This window comes from Mus musculus, chromosome 18, assembly GCF_000001635.26.
Source record: "Mus musculus strain C57BL/6J chromosome 18, GRCm38.p6 C57BL/6J".
In the NCBI taxonomy this organism is placed as follows: domain Eukaryota; kingdom Metazoa; phylum Chordata; class Mammalia; order Rodentia; family Muridae; genus Mus; species Mus musculus.
In genome coordinates, this window is record NC_000084.6 from 89,842,037 (window position 1) to 89,864,326 (window position 22,290).

At 38.9% G+C, this 22,290-nt stretch overlaps 1 long non-coding RNA gene across 3 annotated transcripts in view; it reads right to left on the reverse strand.

The window, feature by feature from the left end:
* Gm41800 overlaps window positions 1-10,609 on the reverse strand; it is a 49,714-nt gene extending 39,105 nt beyond the window's left edge. For all 3 annotated transcript variants that reach the window (XR_877649.1, XR_877648.1, XR_877647.1), the window contains exon 1: window positions 10,582-10,609. This is a non-coding gene — a long non-coding RNA (predicted gene, 41800). The remainder of the gene's footprint in view (window positions 1-10,581) is intronic.
* Window positions 10,610-22,290: the final 11,681 nt, after the last annotated feature.

Sequence of the window (22,290 nt, forward strand, 5' to 3'; positions counted from 1 at the left end):
AGAGGAGGTGGCACATGGAAAACTGGGTCTGAAGAAGAAGCAACCTATTTTATAGTAGAGATTTTACCTATAACATACCCCCACACACACACACACACACATGCACACAGAGAAAGCAGGAGTTCTATGAATATCTGAACTTGAAATAGTAGAAAACATTTTGAGATTACAAACAGCAACATGAAGCTTCTTGTATATGAATCTGAGATGTACACACAGTAGAGGGACAGTGTTGTGGATATCCCTGGGGCTAATTATATTTGGTGTTAATTCAGTTCTCCTGTGAGTGGCTGTGAACAAGGAATGAGTCAGAACTTAGGTGATTTTTCTGTAAAACAGCACATGGCCTGGAGAAACTGCAAGTTCTAAGGGGTCTCATAGATGGAAAAGATGATACTATAGTGGTAGATCTGCCTACTGAGTCATGTTTTTATTGCTGGGGCATATTTGGGTTGGGGAGATTTACTGCAACAGGACAGGATCAATGATCATGGCAACTTTTTGGGGGACAAAGTAGAACTTTGTGGTCTGTGTTATGTTAGCCCCAGCACAATACTCTATTACTTGAAAATTCCATTGTTTTAAGTTAGCAGCACCAACCATACAGCATAAAAGACAGGGAAAAGGAAGACAGAGAAAACTGTAGTGGAAGTAGACAGAATCATAAAAATGTAGAATGAATATGCGTGTCCTTTGTGTATCTTATGACAGAGACACAGGTAATTTGTTTTAACTTGAACAAGACACCCCCTACACTTCTGATTATTTTCCTTAATTTATACTGTGATTGATATAGTGGTTTTACTTTAAATTCTGGAAATTGCTTCTCAGTGTTAATGCCTCTAATAAGTGTTTGAAATAACTTTCTTTTAACTTTGACTGTAAAGTGACTTTTCTCTGTCCTTCAAATTTTCTACTTAGTAACTGAAATCGTGAACATCACTCAAAAGAATCCATCACCCCTTTCCTTGTTTCTTAATGTGATGAGTCAAGAACAACCAATAAGCAGGAAGCCTTACTTTTCAATTGGATAAAAATCATTATTGTGTGCCTGAAGACTCTTCTTCAAGAACAGAGCTATGCTAAATAAATTAGTTAGGGAAAAAAAACAAAAACAAACATACACAAATGCACAAAGAGTTGTGAGTGGATTATGATGAATAACACTGAGACGACATACCTGTACCTTGCTTATGTGCTATACCAATGAGAAGACATAATTATTTTGTCATGAAGTCAATGATAAATAAATATTACTCATTTGTTTTGTGTGTGTTTGTTTGTTTTTTGCTTTTTTGTGTTGTCTTATTTTTTGTTTTTGTTGTTGTTTTGTTTTGTTTTGTTTTGTTTTTTGAGAAAGAGTCTCTTTGTGTATCCCTGACTGTCCAAGAAATCACTCTGTAGACCAGGCTAGCCTATAACTCAGAGATATCTACCTGCCTCTACCTCTCAAGTGCTAGGATTAAAGGCATGAGCCACTAGGTCTGGTTCTAAAGTTTTAATTGACCTCTTTAATAAATTGCCTCTACAAGTCCATCTTAAGTTGAGTATTATATTATGTTTGTTACTATAATCCATTTTCTATTACATTGTATGTGGTAAAAACCAATGATGTGGCTAAGTTTTATTTTTTGTGAAGATTATATATACATATTATGTGTGTGTATTCATATGATTACTATAAAATATTACTAAATATAGAGATGATGGTGTTCTTTTGTGGAAACTAAACATTATTCTTTGAAAATGCCAATCTGAATTGAGGACACATTTATTGTGTCAAAAGTTATAATTTTCACCCTCGATAATGCAGGAAGGGAATTGTATGCATTCTGCCACCAACTGCTAGTTTTGCTGCAAAAATGTAACACTATGATGGCATTTTAGGGTTACTTTCTAAATCCAGTCTCTGCACATTGTCAAGTTATGGATCACATTGCTAATTATTGTCTACTACACAGAGAATTTTCTCTGTGTGAGGGTTGAGTAAGTCACTGATTTATGGATGCAGCAAAACATCATTAGGAGTCATTTTATTGCTATGTTCCTTTAGGAAAATAATAGTATTAGGCCCATGATTTATCTAGTCTCAAGTTCATGGCCAATTTAACAGTGTCAAGTATAGATTTCATCTCATGGAGTGGCCTTAAAGGCAACCCTGAAATTGCTTGGTTTTGTGCTATCATTACACCAATATATCTTACATGCTGGTAGCTGTTGTAGATTGCTAGGTTTGCAGATAGTAGATACTGATGATTGCTTTTTTTCCTCTAGTAGTATGAAAATTACCTTCCAGCAGTATGAATGCTAGTTAGTTTGAGTATTGTTTCTAGTTGGTTAGATTTATTTCTTCATGTTTGATAACATAATTTAAAAGGCACCTTCATCAATAGAGCCTATCAAGAGCCAATAGCTTTAATAATAACCTGTGACATTTGGGTGGTGTATAGGTCATTCATACAAATCAGCAGCCTAGAGAATAGTAAAAGATTTTACCAACTTCACATTTGATAGGGGACTAATATCCAAGATATATAAGAAACTCAAGAAAAATATAAGTATATAAACAATAAATAACACAATTAAAATGGCAAAAAGATCTAAATGGAGAATTCCTAACGGCAGCAACTGAAATTGCCAAGAAACACTTAAAGAAATTTTTCAATAGCCTTAGTCTTGAGGAAAATACAAAACAACAAAAAAGTTCTTTGAGATTCCATCTTTCAGCTATCAAAATGGCTAAGATAAATAATTTTGCTGGCAACGTTGCGGGATTAGATAACACCCATCCATTGCCAGTGGAAGTGCAAACTTGTACATCCAATGTGGAAATCAGTGTGGCAGTTCCTCAGAAAGATAGCAATTGATCTATATTAAGATCCAGTTATAACACTCTGTTGGGCATATACCCAAAGGACAGGACACTTCATCCTACCACAAGGACACTTACTCAACCATGTTCACAGTTGCTCTATTCACAACAGCCAGAAATTGGAAACAAATTAGGTGTCCCTCAACAGATTGGATTAAAAATGTGAAACACTTTCACAATGGAATAATACTCAGCTATTTAAAATGACATTATAAAATTCCCAGGCAAATGAATGAAACTAGAAAAATTCACATTGAATAAGGTAACAGATCCAGAAGGTAAATATGGTTTATTCACTTGTGTGAATATTAGCTATTAAATAAATGATAACCAAATTCAATCTGTAGACCCAGAGGGGTTATGTAATAGAGGAAAAGACTGGGAAGGAGTATAGATGGATTTCCCTAGAAAGGGTAATAGATTCTATATATATTTTTTAAATCCTATTTTACAATCCAGTCTTTAACCCCCTCTGATCCACCCTCTGACTGTTCCTCATCACATACCTCTTCCCCTGTCTCCAAGAGGATGTCCTCAACCCTTCACCCTAACCACACCAGACTTCCCTACTTCCTGGAGCCTCAAATCTCTCAGGATTAGGTGCATCTTCTCTCACTGAGGCCAGACAAAGCAGTCCTCTACTGTATATGTGTCAGGGGCCTCATATCAGCTACTGTATGCTGCCTGATTGCTAGCTCAGTGTATGGGAGATCTCTGGGTCCAGGTGAGTTGAGACTGCTGGTCTTCCTATGTGGTTGCCCTCCTCCTCAGCTTCTTCAGGCTTTTCCCTAATTCCACTACAGGAGTCCTGGCTTCTGTCCATTGATTGGGTATAAGTACCTGCATCTGATTCTTTCAGCTGCATTGAGTTTTGCAAATAAATGTATGGAAGTAGAGTGTATTTTAAAGTTATACTGAAAGCAGACGTATTGGATTTAGAGGACAGGTGGGAAAGAAGATGGAAGATGGGCTTGACAAAGGGAACAAGGGGACTGACACCTAGAATTGAGTGGCGTTTGAGTCTGTGTGGAAACTCACTACCATGGAAACTTTCTAAACAAATGAAGGTGATCCTAATGAAGCTTCTAAGTCATAAGGGAGCTAGATTCATAATTGGCCATTTTTTTCACTTAATGAAACTTATAGTACCACCGTAAAATCCAAATAAATTGTTGGCAAAAGTGTGCCCAAGGAAATCTCTAAACAACCTAAGCTTTTGGCATGATACTAGGGCAATGGAGGCACAAAACTTGTGGGAATAACCCACAAATCTCTGATTTGACTTAAGTTCTACTCCACTAGATGGATCCTGTTTATCTGTTTATAAAATTGTATTGTTTCCCCTTCCTTGAAAAATCCCTCTCCTCAACTCCTGATCTCTGAATAGATACATAATCTCTGGTTGTTTAGATTATAGACTGTATAAGGAAAAGAAAAATAAAGCTAACATCGACATACAATGAAAACATGCAATATTTGTCTTTTGAGATCTGATTTAACTTTTTCAGGATGATTGTTTTTAGTTCAAACTATTTACTTGTAAACTTTATAATATCATCTTTTTTAACAGCTGAACAGTATTCCATTATATAAATGTGCCACATTTTTATTATCCAATCATTAGTTTATGCATACCTAGGCTTTTTCAATTCATGGCTTTATGAACATAAAGTCCATAGATGAGTACATTTATCTGTAGGAAGAAGTAGAGTCTGAGTACAGGCCTAAGAGGGGTATAGCTGAATATTATGGTACATCAGCCAATTCTAACATTTTGAGGGACCTCACAATGATTTCCATAAGAGCTGTACCAGCCTGCATTCCCTCAAGTGATGAATTAGTGTTTCCCTTCCCTTACATCCTTGCTACCATGAGTTGTTATTTATTTTGTTGACCTTGAGATAAAATCTCAAAGTATTTTTAATTTACAATTCTCTAATGTCTAAGAATATTGACCATTTCTTTAAGTGCTTCTCAGCAATCTGTATTTCATCTTTTCCAGATCTCTCTGCTTAGCTCTGTTCTCCATTTCACTTGTGATGTTTGTTACTTTGATACTTAGTTTTATAAGTTATTTGTATATTATAGACACTAAGCCTCTATTACATGTATAACTGATAAAGACTTCTTCCCATTATGAAGATTGTTGCTTTACCTGAATAATGGTTTCCTTTGCTGTACAGACCTATTTAGCTCTGTGAGGTTCTTTTTATTAGCTGTTTCTCCTAATGACTGTCCTATCAGTGACCTCCTCAGAAAGTTCTGTTCTCTATTCCCTACTTTTTTCTTGTATCATATTCAGGATACATAGTTATATGCTAAGGTCTTTAATACATTTTAGTTGAGTTTTGTGAAATGATAAAATATAAGGATCTATTTTGATTCTTTTTATGAAACTTCATAAACTCCTTTATTTCAGATGTGAACAACAGAATGAACTTTTCACTAAAAAAAAAAAAACTCATGTCTGGAATCAGAGCTGGAAGCTGTATGAGCTCAGAGACTGGCCTCTTTCACCTCTTCCTCCCCCGGAACAAGGAATTCAAAAAATACTGTGATTCATGATTTGCCAGCAAGTACAGTTTGAAATGTGGGGGTTATGAGTAATGCATGCTTTTGTCTTTTTCTGCATGCCAGCTATGTAGTTTAGAATCAATTTCTCTCTAATGCTTAATTAAATTCTAGCGTATGAGGGGAAAGCTAATTTTCCACATTAAATTGATTTATTTAAGCCCTACATAATTTCTGCTATTTTATTAATTAATTAATTTATTTACTTTAGATCCTAATCTTAGCTTCCCGTTCATCCTCTCCTCCCAGTACTACTCTCCACCTTCCCATCCCTTCTCTTCAGAGAAAGAGAAGCATCTTATGAATATCAACCTTTCTTGACATATCAAGTTGCAGTAGAACTAGACACATCTCCTATTGAGCCTAGTCCTCACTCCCAGTACTCTCTCCCTCTGTCTTTCCTAGATTTGAACAGCAGATTAGATTCTGCTCTATCCTCACTCCCTATCCTATACTGTTCCTTTCCTCTATCAACCCTCAATGTCTATTTTATTTCCCCTTTCAGTGAGATTTGACCATCTTCCTTGTTACTTAGCATCTTTGGGTCTGTGGATTATAGCATGGTCATTCTGTACTTTATGGCTAATATCCACTTATAAATGAGTAATACCACGTCTCCCTTTTCTTTTGTCTGGGATATCTCACTCAGGATGATCTTTTCTAGTTTTATCTACTTACTTGCAAATTTCATGATGTCATTGTTCTTGGTAGCTAAATGTACCACATTTTCATTATGCCTTCTTTGATTCAGGAACATCTAAGTTGTTTGCAGTTTTTAGCTATTACAAATAAAGCTGATATGAACATAGTTGAGCAAGTGTCCCTGTGGTATGCTGTAGCATCTTTGGGTATATGCCCAGAAGTGGTATAGTTGGATAATGAGGTAGAACCATTCCCAGTTTTCTGAGAAACAGACAAATTGATTTGCAAAGCCATTGTACAAGTTTACATTCCTACCAGTAATGGAGGAGTATTCCCTTGCCCCACATCGTTACCACAATGAGATGTAGCATGAGCTTTTGATCTTAGCCATTCTGATTGAGTAATTTTTCTGTGTCAATGACTGGCAGACATTTTACAACAACAATATGAAATAGCTGGCAGGCATGAAACAAAATAGCTACAGCAATTTTTGTGGTGGGGGTGGGAGTGGGGTGTCAAACCATAACATGTTTGTCTCTGATAGGGAGGTGTTCAAAGGTCCACTGAGTATCACAAAAGAATGTAAAATGTATAACTTTTATTTCCCCAGTTGGAGTGATGAGATGAGAGCTGTATCCAAGCTCTACAAATACATGGCTTGGACTGAGTCCAGAGATTTTCCTTCCCTGTTATAATTATATGTATGCCTCACCCTGGAAGTTTCTAGCTTCCATACAATCTCGTCTTCTAAGCTGACTGATTCAATCTGGCTTTTCTCAGCTTGTGACTTAATTGCTCTGCCTGGCCTCATACTAACTTTGATTATGTGGCCAGGATTGGTATAGCTAGGTCATCAGATAATACTATGTCCAATTTTCTGAGAAACCGTCAGACTGATTTCAAGAGTGACTATACCAGCTTGCAATGTAGGAGTGTTCTTCTTTCTCCACATCCTCACCAGGGCATCTGCTGTCACCTGAGTTTTTTTATCTTAGCATTCTGACTGGTGTGAGGTGGAATCTCAGGGTTGTTTTGATTTGCATGCCTCTGATGACTAAAAATGTTGAACACTTGTTTAGGTATTTCATGACCATTTAATATTCCTCAGTTGAGAATTCTTTGTATAGCTCTGTACCCCATTTTAATAGGGTTATTTGATTCTCTGGAGTCTAACATCTTGAGTTCTTTGTATATATTTAATATTAGCTCTCTATCAAATGTAGGATTGGTAAAGGTCTTTTCCAAATCTATTGGTTGCCATTTTGTCCTATTGACAATGTTCTTTCCCTTACAGAAGCTTTGCAATTTTATGAGGTCCCATTTGTCAATTCTTGATCTTAGAGCATAAGCCATTGGTGTTCTTTCCAGGAAAATTTCCCCTGTGCCCATGTGTTTGAGGCTCTTCTCCAGTTTCTCCTCTGTCAGTGTATCTGGTTTTATGTGGAGGCCCTTGATTCACTTGAACTTGAGCTTTGTACAAGGAGATGAGAATGGGTCAATTTGCATTCTTCTACATGTTGACCTCCAGTTGAACCAGCACCATTTGATAATTCACCATGATCAAATAGGCTTCATGTCATGGATGCAGGTATGGTTCAATATATGGAAATCCATCAACATAATCCACTACATAAACAAAATCAAAGAAACAAAACACATGATCATTTCATTGGGTGTTGAAAAAGCATTTGAAAAATGTGTGTGTGTGTGTGTGTGTGTGTGTGTGTGTGTGTGTGTGTGCATGTGTATAGTGAATTATTTTAATATTAGGAATTTTTTACATACATAAAATGTATCTTAATAAAAATCTGCCCTCATTCCCTTTCCTTAAATTCCTCACTATTTTCCCCAACACTTTACTTTTCCACCTTTATTAGCTCTGTTTTTAAGCCCCCTGAACCCATTTACTGCTGTCTGTATGTGCAGTTTCAAGACTGTGCTCTAAGACCAAGTGTAACTTCTCTGGAGATAAAACCTTGAATAAAAAATCACTCTCTCCAAGCAGCTATTGTCAACAATATGTTGGCTAGGGAAGGGAGGCTTGATGAGCCTCTCCACCATCCATACTGGGACTTTGGCTTGTTTGATTTATTACAACCCTGTGCATGCAGTCATGGCCACTGTGAATTTGTGTGTGCAACAACACATTCATAGCTAGAAATTAATATTCTGTTGTAGACATTCACCAAAGCTGGATCTTATATTCTTAGCCATTTTCTGTGATGATTATTGAGCTATGTAAGAAAGTAGTATGATACAAATGTCCTATGATAGTTGTTATTGTAGGTTGCAAGGCTCACTGCTGTCAATTTTCTCTCACATTAGTGTACATAGCACCTTCTAGTACTATGAAAGCTAGCCTCTAGGGATGAAGTTTCCTTGTTATTACCAACTTTGTTTCTTCTTGTTTTATCAGTAAAGTATCTAATATTGTTAGCCATTTGTCTTTACCATCAAATTATAGAGGCAATAGCAGTAGCCTGTAATCTTTGGGGATATAAGGATATAATATGCAAACAACTACAAAGTGGTAGTCTGTACCTGGCATAGGGCATTTTTATTTGGTAGCCTCTGATATTTTGGAGAGGAATTGTCCCCTGTTATACTATGTGGTGGTTTAAATGAAAATGGCTCCCATTTGCCATTTGACTGGTTGCTTCTCAGCTGGTGAGCCATTTATGAAATATAAGATGTAGCCTTGCCAGAAGAAATATGTCAATATAGTGAGCTTAGAGTCTTCAAAAGCCCATGACAGGACCAATATTGCTCATATTGTCTGCTTGCTGTTTGTGGATCACATGTAAGATCTCAGCTACTGTTCCAGTGCCATGTTGTCTACCTGCTGTGATGCTTCTTGTCATGATGATCATGGAGTAACCCTCTGACACTGCACTCAAACCCCCAATTAAATCATTTCTTCTGTAAGTTGTTCTTGTTATAGTGTCTCTTCACAGCAATAGAACAGTAATTAAGAAATAGGGCAACTCCTCTTAAACTTCTCTATATAAGTACATGTTAGTATTTCTGAAATTTTTGCAGTAGTAAGCTTTCATAGAGCAGCTGCAAAGGTATTTAGTATTAATTATTTCTTACAACACTCTGTCCTCTCTTCTATCCTGCAATTTCTCACCTGCCATCTTTCACCCTAATTAACAGGTCCTATACTGTCATTTATCTCTTCCATCATACAAACTTCTATTCAATGTCACTTCTCTTGAAATATCCCCATACTCCCTTAGTTTTTTCATGACTTCCATTTGTATTACAATCTACACATGCACACACGCACACACACACACACACACACACACACACACACGTGCTCGCGCGCGCGCACACACACACACACACACACACACACACACACACACACACACACACACGTTTTTACAAAAATGCACACAAATGATTCAAAGTTAGCAACGCTATTACACAGAACATGCAGGGTTTGTCTTTCTGGATCTATGTTGTCTAATTCAAAGTATTTCAGTCCACATCTATTTACCTCTACATTCCATAATTTCACTGTTCTTTAAGGCTGGACAGTATTTCATTTTATATATCTACAGTATTTTTATAATTCATTTATTCAGTGGTTGATGGAAATGGATGGAACTAGAAAATATTATTCTGAGTGAGGTAACCCAGTTACAAAAAATCACGAATGGTATGTACTCACTGATAAGTGGATATTAGCCAAAAAGAAGCTCAGACTAGCCACAATACAACTCACAGACCATATGAAACCCAAGAAAAGATAAGACCACACCCAAGTGTGGATGCTGCAGTCCTACACAGAAAGGGGAAGAAAATAATCTCGGGAAAGTAGAGGGAGAGAGGGACTTGGGAAGGAGAGAGAAGGGGGAGGGAAAGGAGAGAGGTTCATATAAGGGAGGAAATGGGGGAGAAGTACAGAGGGTCAGTAATATGAAAGGAGGAGAGAAGCTGTGGACAAGGGGGATCTGAGGGTAGCCACTAGAAAGTCCCAGATGCTAGGGATCCAAGAAGTTCCCAGGACCCAACAGGGCAGACATTAGCTGAAATACCCAACAAAGGGGAGAGAGAACCTGCAGAGACAATATCCAGTGGACAGGCATGGCCCCCAGTTGAGGGATGTGGCCACAACTTACCTCAAAAATATTAATCCATGATTCCTTCTGTCAAAAGGAAGAACAGGGGAAAAGTGTTGAGCAGAGACTGAGGGAAAGGCCATCTAGAGACTGCTCCACCTAGGGAACCATCCAATCTGCAGACACCAAACCCAGACACCATTGCTGATGCCAAGAAGTGCTTGCTGGCAGAATCCTGGTGTTACTGTCCCCTGAGAGGCTCTGCCAGAGCCTGACCAATACAGATGTGAATGCATGTAGCCAAACATTGGACTGAGTGCAGGGACCCCAATGGAGATGTTAGAGCAAGGACTGAAAGAGCTAAAGGGGTTTGCAATACCATAGAAAAAACTCCAATATCAGCCAACCAGATCCCCCAAAACTCACAGGGACTAAACCACCAACCAAAGAGTACACATAGGAGAACCCATGGCTCCAGCTGGATATGTAGCATAGGATTGGCTTAGCAGGCATCACTGGGAAGGGAGCCCCTTGGTCCTGTGGAGGCTCAATGACCCAGGGTAGAGGAATGCTAGGGCGCTGAGACAGGAGTGGGTGGGCAGGTAGGGGAGCAACGTCATAGAGGAAGGGGGAGGGGGAAGAGATAGGGGGATTGTGGAGGTGAAACCGGTAAGGGTGATAACATTTGAAATGTCAGTAAATAAAATAACCAGTAAAAAGATTAAAAAAAGAAAAAGAAAAGAAAAGTGTATACCAAGAAACCTCATTAACTGTTGATGTAAGTACAAAATATTTAGGGTTCTTGTACAGCTAAATACACACATGCACATACATGCACACACACACACACACACACACACACACACACACACACACACACACAATATAAGGGTCAACAACTATGCTCCTTGATATTTATACAAGTGTGATGGTTTGTATATTCTCGGCCCAGAGAGTGGCACCATTAGAAAATGTGGCCTTGTTGGACTACTCCAACAAGGTGTGTCACTGTGGGCATGGGCTTCAGACCCTCACCCTAAATACCTGGAAGTCAGTCTTCCACTAACAGCCTTCAGATGAAGATGTAGAACTTTCAGCTCCTCCTATACCATGCCTGTCTGGATACTGCTACGGTCCTGCCTTGATAATGAAATAAACCTCTGACCCTGTAAGCCAGTCCCAAGCAAATGTTGCCTTTTATAAGAATTGCTTTGGTCATGCTGGCTGTTCACAGTAGTAAAACCCTAAGACAGTTTAAGAGAGTTTAAATATTCTGTACATCCCATGAAAAGTTTATTCACAAATACTACAACTTTGATAGAAATCTTAATCCTAAATGTCCAAATTTAGGAACAGACACTTTAGTTGGTGAATGTATAAGGGAACTAATAAACACAGAAAATTGAATAGTATATTGAGCTAAAAGAAAGGATTTATCAAGTCATAAAATAATCATGGATGAAACTGCTAATTATTAAATGAATGGGGTTTCTAATTTCAACTAAATGGCATTCAATACAGATAGTAAAGGGATTCTTGATTTCCAGGAATTATGAAAGGTGCCAGGAGCCTCTCAGCCTGGAGAGGGTAGTGGTGGAGCACAGAGTAGGACTCTGGTGTGGCTTTAAAGTCTGAGGGTCTCTGGACATTATAGCTCTCAAACTATACTGAAATGCTGATGATAACTTCAAAAAAGTCCTAAATCCTTTCTTGCTCTTTCTGAGGGTAAAAAGCTTAGGCTATTAACACCCATAGCCCAACACTGGAGGATTAAATAATGTGGCCTTTGTTCTATCTCAGCAGGAACTTTGAAGCTCCAACTGCTAGCAGGAAGAAAAAGAGACACTTTGAGAATTTATTATAGTATTTACTGCTAATCTGTAAAAAGTTTTCTATGGAAGCTATCTAAGGGGGAAAGTGGAAAGATCCTAAGCAGGGAAAGGGAAATTTTTTCACCTTTGTCCTCAACGGTTATACATCTTTCAGAATACATGATCACATGTTCATCACAATTTCACACATAAAATCAAATCATAAATTGAGATAGAACTTTACAATAGATAATGTTTACATACATGTCCATTAGGAGTAATTATCTGACTAAACATCTATCACCTGTCACAGTTCCACAGGTTCACTGAAAGTTGAAAACCATAACTAAATTATTAGGGAAGTTTTGTATATATAAACCCCATCAATATTTTATCTTCTGTCCTACAACCTATAATAGATAGTTCCCTTTTTATGACCTTTGGCTACTATCTAAGAGGCAATTAACTACTAATTTGTCTACTATCTAAGAGGAAATTAACTGCTGACACATGGGAGACTGACAGAGTTCTCATTGCAGTTTTGATTATCAGAAAGGGATCTAATAGCAGTCCCACCATAAGAGAGCTTAATAATAATTTTAGGAATTCTTATAGGTCTTCATTAAGAATTAAGAAGTCATCTATTTGTCGATGTAGCATCACTAGAAGACAGTACATCTTTGTAGGTCCACAGAGATCTGCTCAAAGGGGGTTGGTTAATAAATAGTGATTGTTACATATGTTTAATAATAGCAGGAAAGCATATTAATAGCAGGAATGTATCCTAAAGTGAATTCTTTTGGACCTGGATTATGAGAGAAAATCTGTTGTGGATTTATAATCCAAAGCAGACCATCTCAAGAAGATCACCTGATATTATTTATCTTGTCCTACTATGGCTCCTGACAGAAAGGTTTTGAGGTATATGGAAATATGTTTGGGTTGTAAATTTTTTATGTAATATTATAATGGTGGATATATAATAAAATGTCAAATATATAAAATGTATGTAGCCAAGTATGTCCTTAACATAGAATTCCATTTAGTATAAGGTTGTATTAATTAAACCAAATATAGTGATTGTTGGCAATGTAGAAAGTTTTATATATATGGGGGAAACATTCATGAATTCTCGATTTTATTTCCCATATTTTTCTATGAACATAATCCTTTAATCTACTTTATGAACTGTCATAATTAGCTTTTGAAAAAGGGAGTAGAAACCCTTGTTCAATGGATCAAAATGAAAATATATTTAGAAAATTTACAATTAGGCAGCATAAAAAATTTCTGTTATATTCGGGGACTTAGTTTGAATTTTTAGATATGATTCTAAAAGTACCAACAAATTCTAAAGCAAACAATATAGAACCTCTCAAACTTTAATAATTTTCTTTTAGTTGAAAAAGTAAACCCCAAACGAGATGGTAAATTTATAACATAAATATTTAGGTGATAAACATCTAGTAATGTAACTGAATAAAGAAATTTTAGATTTCAATAAAACATATTCAATGTTGTTAAGACAGCTATGCCCCTCACACTAATCACAGATTCTACTTCATCCTGGTCATAGTCTTTTGAGACATTTATGGGAACAGAAGTTGCCAAAAACTCTGCGGAGAGTAGTCTGCACAGGTGAGAGTGTGCACTACAGAAGCTAACAGCTTCTGGGACAGGAAGAAGCCACAGAGCTTCTGAGGTAACCCACTTTTCAGGCCCCAGACATCCAGGTACCTTCCCGGCCAGAGGAGATGTGTCTGCCCGGCCAGGGAGGGCTTTGCCTGAGCATCAGTGGCAGACATCTTGGTTCCAGGACTTTGCCGTAGTTTTCACAGGTAAGAGTGTGGACTACAGAAGCTAACAGCTTCTGTGACAGGCCAAAACAACACAGCTTCTGGGACAGGTCCTGTTTTGGGCCTTCATCTTCAGCCAGGAGGGAGGTCCAAACACTAGATATCTGTGCACCTTCCCTGTAAGAGGAGAGCTTGCCTGCAGGGAGTGCTCTGAACACTGAAACTCAGAGGAGAGAGCTAGTCTCCCAAGTCTGCTGATAGAGGCTAAAAGAATCACAAGAGGAACAATCTCTAACCAGAGACAACTAAATCAACTAACTCCAGAGATTACCAGATGGCTAAAGGTAAACATAAGAATCTTACTAACAGAATCCAAGACCACTCACCATCATCAGAACCCAGCACTCCCACCTCGCCTAGTCCAGGGCACCCCAACACACCCGAAAAGCTAGACCCTGATTTAAAAGCATATATCATGATGATGGTAGAGGACATCAAGAAGGACTTTAATAACTCACTCAAAGAAATACAGGATAACACTGCTAAACAGGTAGAAGACATTAAAGAGGAAGCACAGAAATCCCTTAAAGAATTGCAGGAAAACACGACCCAACAGGTGATGGAATTGAATAAAACCATCCAAGACCTAAAAAGGGAAGTAGACACAATAAAGAAAACCCAAAGTGAGGCAACACTGAAGATAGAAAATCTAGGAAAGAAATCTGGAACCATTGATGTGAGCATCAGCAACAGAATACAAGCGATGGAAGAGAGAATCTCAGGTGCAGAAGATTCCATAGAGAACATCGGCACAACAGTCAAAGAAAATACAAAATGCAAAAGGATCCTAACTCAAAACATCCAGGAAATCCAGGACACAATGAGAAAACCAAACCTACTGATAATAGGAGTAGATGAGAATGAAGATTTTCAAAGTAAAGGGCCAGCAAATATCTTCAACAAAATTATAGAAGAAAACTTCCCAAACCTAAAGAAAGAGATGCACATGAACATATAAGAAGCCTACAGAACTTCAAATAGACTGGACCAGAAAAGAAATTACTCCTGACAAATAATAATCAGAACAACAAATGCACTAAATAAAGACAGAATATTAAAAGCAGTAAGGGAAAAAGGTCAAGTAACATATAGTCAGGCCTATTAGAATTACTCCAGACTTCTCGCCAGAGACTGTGAAAGTCAGAAGATCCTGGAGAGATGTTATACAGGCACCAAGAGAACAAAAATGCTAGCCCAGGCTACTACATCCAGCAAAATTCTCAATTACCATAGACCAAGTATTCCATGACAAAATCAAATTCACACAATATCTTTCCACGAATCCAGCCCTTCAAAGGATAATAAAGGGAAAACAATAACACAAAGATGGAAACTACATCCTAGAAAAAGCAAGAAAGTAATCCTTTAACAAAATTAAAAGAAGATAGCCACAAGAAGAGATTCCCAGTTTTAACAAAAATGACAGGAAGCAACAATTATTTTCTTTGATTTCCCTTAACATCAGTAGACTAAATTCCCCCAATAAAAAGATATAGACTAATAGACTGGCTACACAAACAGGAACTTCCAGTCCACGTGTGCACCAGTGTACCTTGGGGGCAGAGTCTGCTGATACCCACAAGGTACCAGAGGATCCTCCAAGGGATCTTAAGACCTCTGGTGAGTGGAACACAGCTTCTGCTCCAATCCAATCGTGTGGGACCTGAGACTGCATTAATTAGGGAAGCAGAAAACCCGGCCTGATCAGGGTCCCAAGCCCCTTCCAGTCTATGCAAGTGCCCAATGGTACCCACAGGACCCTCCATGGGATATTAAGACCTCTGGTGAGTGGATCACAACTTCTGCCAGGAAGCAGGTTCGAACACCCGATATCTGGGCACCTTCCCTGCAAGAGGAGAGCTTGCCTGCAGAGAGTACTCTGAACACTGAAACTCAGAGGAGAGATCTAGTCTTCCAGGTCTGCTGATAGAGGCTAACATAATCACATGAGGAACAAGCTCTAACCAGAGACAACTACAACAACTAACTTCGGGGATTACCAGATGGCAAAGGGCAAACGTAAGAATCTTACTAACAGAATCCAAGACCACTCACCATCATCAGAACGCAGCACTCCCACCCCACCCAGTCCTGGGAAACCCAACACACTCAAAAATATAGTCCCTGATTTAAAAGCATATCTCATGATGATGGTAGAGGACATTAAGAAGGACTTTAACAACTCACTTGAAGAAATACAGGAGAACACTGCTAAACAGGTAGAAGACATTAAAGAGGAAGCACAGAAATCCCTTAAAGAATTGCAGGAAAACACGACCAAACAGGTGATGGAATTGAATAAAACCATCCAAGACCTAAAAAGGGAAGTAGACACAATAAAGAAAACCCAATGTGAGGCAACACTGGAGATAGAAAACCAGGAAAGAAATCTGGAACCATTGATGCGAGCATCAGCAACAGAATACAAGCGATGGAAGAGAGAATCTCAGGTGCAGAAGATTCCATAGAGAACATCAGCACAACAATTAAAGACAATACAAAATGCAAAAAGATCCTAACTCAAAACATCCAGGAAATCCAGGACACAATGAGAAGACCAAACCTACTGATAATAGGAGTAGATGAGAATGAAGATTTTCAAAGTAAAGGGCCAGCAAATATCTTCAACAAAATTATAGAAGAAAACTTCCCAAACCTAAAGAAAGAGATGCACATGAACATACAAGAAGCCTACAGAACTTCAAATAGACTGGACCAGAAAAGAAATTACTCCTGACAAATAATAATCAGAACAACAAATGCACTAATCAAAGATAGAATATTAAAAGCATTAAGGGAAAAAGGTCAAGTAACATATAAAGGCCGGCCTATCAGAATTACAACAGACTTTTCACCAGAGACTATAAAAGCCAGAAGATCCTGGAGAGATATTATAGGGACACTAAGAGAACAAAAATTCCAACCCAGGGTACTATACCCAGCCAAACTCTCAATTACCATAATTGGAGAAAACAAAGTATTTTACCACAAAACCAAATTCGCAGATTATCTTTCCCCAAATCCAGCCCTTCAAAGAACAATAACAGAAAAATACCAATACAAGGACAGAAACCATGCCCTAGAAAAATCAAGAAAGTAATCCCACAACAAAACAAAAAGAAGACAGCCACAAGAACAGAATGCCAACTCTAACAACAAAAATAATAGGAAGCAATGATTACTTTTCCTTAATATCTCTTAATATCATGGACTCAATTCCCTAATAAAAAGACATAGACAAACAGACTGGCTACACAAACAGGACCCAACATTCTGCTGCTTACTGGAAACCCATCTCAGGGAAAAAGACAGACACAACCTCAGAGTGAAAGTTTGGAAAACAATTTTTTAAGCAAATGGTCTGAAGAAACAAGCTGGAGTAGCCAATCTAATATCGAATAAAATCAACTTCCAACACAAAGTTATCACAAAAGACAAGGAGGGACACTTTATACTCCTCAAAGGTAAAATCCTCCAAGAGAAACTCTCAATTCTGAATATCTATTCTCCAAATGCAAGGGCATCCACATTCATTAAAGACACTTTAGTACAGCTCAAAGCACACATTGCACCTCACCCAATAATAGTGGGAGACTTCAACACACCACTTTTATCAAAGGACAGATCGTGGAAACAGAAACTAAACAGGGACACAGTAAAACTAACAGAAGTTATGAAACAAATGGACTTAACAGATATCTACAGAACATTTTATCCTAAAACAAAAGAATATACCTTCTTCTCAGCACCTCATGGTACCTTCTCCAAAACTGACCATATAATTTGTCAAAAAACAGGCCACAACAGATACAAAAATTGTCCCGTGCATCCTATCAGACGGCCATGGACAAAGGCAGATCTTCAATAACAACATAAATAATGGAAAGCCAACATTCACGTGGAAAATGAACAACACTCTTCTCAATGATACCTTGGTCAAGGAAGGAATAAAGAAAGAAATTAAAGAATTTTTAGAGTTTAATGAAAATGAAGCCACAACATGCCCAAACTCATGGGACACAATGAAAGCATTTCTAAGAGGAAAACTCATAGCTCTGTATGCCTCCAAAAAGAAACTAGAGAGAGCACACACTACCAGCTTTACAACACACCTAAAAGCTCTAGAACAAAATGAAGCAAATTCACCCAAGAGTGGGACCTGAAGAATGGCAGAGAGATGCTAAGAGAAACGCTGCTGCGGTGGAGCTCCACAGGAAAGTATCTTCGTATCGGACATCGGAGCAACGGACAGGTACACATGCTAGCGCTAGCTTAAAATTTCAGTTTTGTAAAGTGTTGCTGAGGATGCGGTAGGATACGAATTAAGCTTGAATCAGTGCTAACCCAACGCTGGTTCTGCTTGGGTCAGCAGCGTGTTAATCGGAACTAGAAACAGAAACAGGCAGGTTAGCCGCAGCTTTTTAGGAAGCTGCTTAGGTGGAAGAAGAAAGGGTTTAAAGTCATGGATCAGGCAATTGCCCATAGTTTTCAGGAGTTGTTTCAGGCCAGAGGAGTAAGGCTTAAAGTACAATTAGTAAAAAATTTTTTAGGTAAGATAGATAGCTGTTGCCCATGGTTCAAGGAAGAAGAAACACTAGATTGTGAAACCTGGGAGAAAGTTGGTGAGGCCTTAAAAATCACTCAGGCAGATAATTTTACCCTAGGCCTCTGGGCGCTCGTAAATGATGCAATAAAAGATGCCACTTCCCCAGGGCTAAGTTGCCCCCAGGCGGAGCTTGTGGTATCTCAGGAGGAGTGCCTGTCAGAGAGGGCCTCCTCAGAAAAAGATCTTCTTAACTCAAAAATTGATAAATGTGGAAACTCGGATGAAAAACTGATTTTTAACAAAAATCACTCAGATAGAGGAGCTGCCCATTACCTTAATGAGAATTGGTCCTCTTGTGGATCTCCCGCTCCACCTGTAGTCCCCACTTCGGGAGGTGCCACACATAGGGACACACGACTAAGCGAGTTAGAGTTTGAGATTAAGCTTCAGAGGCTGACTAATGAGCTTCGGGAACTAAAAAAGATGTCAAAAGTGGAGAAGAGTAACTCTTCTGTAGTTCACCAGGTGCCGCTAGAAAAGGTTGTGAGTCAGGCTCATGGGAAAGGACAGAATATGTCTAATATGCTAGCCTTTCCTGTGGTCGAGGTAGTTGATCAGCAAGATACTAGGGGCAGACATTACCAGACCTTAGATTTCAAGTTGATAAAAGAGTTAAAGGCGGCTGTTGTACAATATGGCCCTTCAGCCCCATTCACTCAAGCATTACTGGACACAGTTGTGGAGTCACACTTAACCCCTTTAGATTGGAAGACTCTTTCTAAGGCTACCCTGTCAGGAGGAGATTTTTTGCTTTGGGATTCTAAATGGTGAGACGCCAGTAAGAAAACTGCTGCTTCTAACGCTCAGGCTGGTAATTCAGGCTGGGATAGCAACATGCTTTTAGGGGAGGGTCCATATGAGGGACAGACAAATCAGATTGATTTTCCTGTTGCAGTGTATGCACAAATTGCGACGGCCGCACGCCAAGCTTGGGAAAGGTTGCCAGTCAAAGGAGAGATTGGTGGAAGTTTAGCTAGCATTCGGCAGAGTTCTGATGAACCATATCAAAATTTTGTGGACAGGCTATTGATTTCAGCTAGTAGAATCCTTGGGAATCCGGACACGGGAAGTCCTTTCGTTATGCAATTGACTTATGAGAATGCTAACGCAATTTGCCGAGCTGTGATTCAACCGCATAAGGGAACGACAGATTTGGCGGGATATGTCCGCCTTTGCGCAGACATCGGGCCTTCCTGCGAGATCTTGCAAGGAACCCACGCGCAAGCAATGTTCTCAAGGAAACGAGGGAAAAATATATGCTTTAAGTGTGGAAGTTTAGATCATTTTAAAATTGATTGTCCTCAGAACAAGGGTGCCGAGGTTAGACAAAGAGTCCGTGCCCCAGGAATATGTCCCCGGTGTGGGAAGGGCCGCCACTGGGCAAAAGATTGTAAGCATAAAACAAGGGTTTTGAGCCGCCCGGTGCCGGAAAACGAGGAAAGGGGTCAGCCCCAGGCCTCGAGTTACTCAAAGAAGACAGCTTATGGGGCTATAAATCTGCTGCCCAGCCAACAAGATCAGTTCTTGAGCTTGTCAGGTCAAACCCAGGAAATGCAAGACTGGACCTCTGTTCCACTGTCCATACAGCATTAACCCCAGAAGTGGGAGTCCAAACTCTGCCTACCGGAGTCTTTAGACCACTACCTGTAGGAACCTGTGGTTTTCTCTTAGGACGAAGCAGTTCTATTGTAGAAGGCCTGCAGATTTATCCAGGTGTTATAAGTAATGATTATGAGGGAGAAATTAAAATCATAGCCGCTTGCCCTCGTGGTGCTATAACTATACCCGCTAATCAGAAAATTGCTCAACTTACTTTGATCCCTTTGCGCTGGTCACTATCTAAATTCTTTAAAAATGAAGAAGGACAAAATAACTTTGACTCCTCTGGCGTAAATTGGGTGAAATCTATCACCAATCAGAGACCTAACCTTAAATTGATTCTTGATGGAAAAAGCTTTAAAGGATTAATAGATACCGGGGCCGATGTAACGATTATTAGAGGACAGGACTGGCCCTCAAACTGGCCCCTGTCTGTTTCCTTGACTCACCTTCAAGAAATTGGTTATGCCAGTAACCCAAAACGTAGTTCCAAATTGCTAACCTGGAGAGATAAGGATGGAAAATCAGGAAATATTCAGTCGTATGTTATGCCAAATTTGCCTGTAACCCTGTGGAAAAGAGATCTGTTGTCACAGATGGGCGTTATCCTGTGCAGTTCTAAGGAGATGGTGACTAAACAGACGTTCAGGCAGGGACCCCTGCCTGATCGTAGACTAATAAAAAAGGGACAAAAAATTAAGACTTTTAAAGATCTTAAACCCCACTCTAACGTGAGAGGTTTAAAGTATTTTCAGTAGCGGCCACTGTCTTGCCTGCATCCCACGCCGAAAAAATTCAATGGCGTAATGATATTCCGGTGTGGGTAGATCAGTGGTCTTTACCTAAAGAAAAAATAGAGGCCGCTTCTTTGCTAGTGCAGGAGCAGTTAGAAGCAGGACATTTGGTAGAGTCTCACTCTCCCTGAAATACACCCATTTTCATTATCAGAAAAAAAATCAGGAAAATGGAGACTGTTACAAGATTTAAGAAAGGTTAATGAAACCATGGTACTTATGGGAACTTTACAACCGGGGCTCCCCTCCCCAGTAGCCATTCCTAAGGGATATTATAAGATTGTTATAGATTTGAAAGATTGTTTCTTTACCATCCCTTTGCATCCAAAGGATTGTGAGAGATTTGCTTTTAGTGTTCCTTCTGTAAATTTCAAGGAACCCATAAAAAGATATCAATGGACAGTTCTCCCGCAGGGCATGGCTAATAGTCCCACCTTATGTCAAAGGTTTGTGGCAAAGGCAATTCAGCCTGTTAGACAACAATGGCCAAATATTTACATCATTCATTTCACAGATGATGTCTTGATGACGGGAAAGGACCCCCAAGATTTGCTTTTGTGTTATGGAGACTTACAAAAGGCCCTGGCTGATAAGAGATTACAAATTGCTTCTGAAAAGATACAAACTCAGGATCCTTATAATTATTTAGGTTTTAGACTCACTGATCAAGCTGTTTTTCCCCAGAAAATTGTTATTTGTAGAGATAACTTAAAGACCTTAAATGATTTTCAAAAATTGTTAGGTGATATAAATTGGCTTCGCCCCTATCTAAAGCTTACTACAGGGGAGTTAAAACCTTTATTTGATATTCTTAAAGGGAGTTCTGATCCCACTTCCCCTAGATCCCTAACCTCAGAAGGACTACTGGCCTTACAGCTAGTGGAAAAGGCTATTAAAAAACAGTTTGTCACTTACATAGATTACTCCCTGCCGCTGCACCTGTTAATTTTTAATACGACTCATGTGCCTACGGGATTGCTATGGCAAAAATTTCCTATAATGTGAATACATTCGAGGATTTCTCCCAAACGTAATATCTTGCCATATCACGAAGCAGTGGCTCAGATGATTATCACTAAAAGAAGACAGGCATTGACTTATTTTAGAAAGGAGCCAGATATCATTGTCCAGCCTTACAGCGTGAGTCAAGACACTTGGCTAAAACAGCATAGTACAGATTGGTTGCTTGCACAATTAGGGTTTAAAGGAACTATAGATAGCCACTACCCCCAAGATAGGTTGATAAAATTCTTAAATGTACATGATATGGTATTTCCTAAGATGACTTCCTTACAGCCTTTAAATAATGCTCTATTGATTTTTACTGATGGCTCCTCTAGAGGGCGAGCTAGATATCTTATTAGTAATCAACAGGTTATCGTAGAGACTCCTGGTCTCTCGGCTCAGCTCGCCGAATTAACAGCAGTACTGAAGGTTTTTCAGTCTGTACATGAGGCTTTTAATATTTT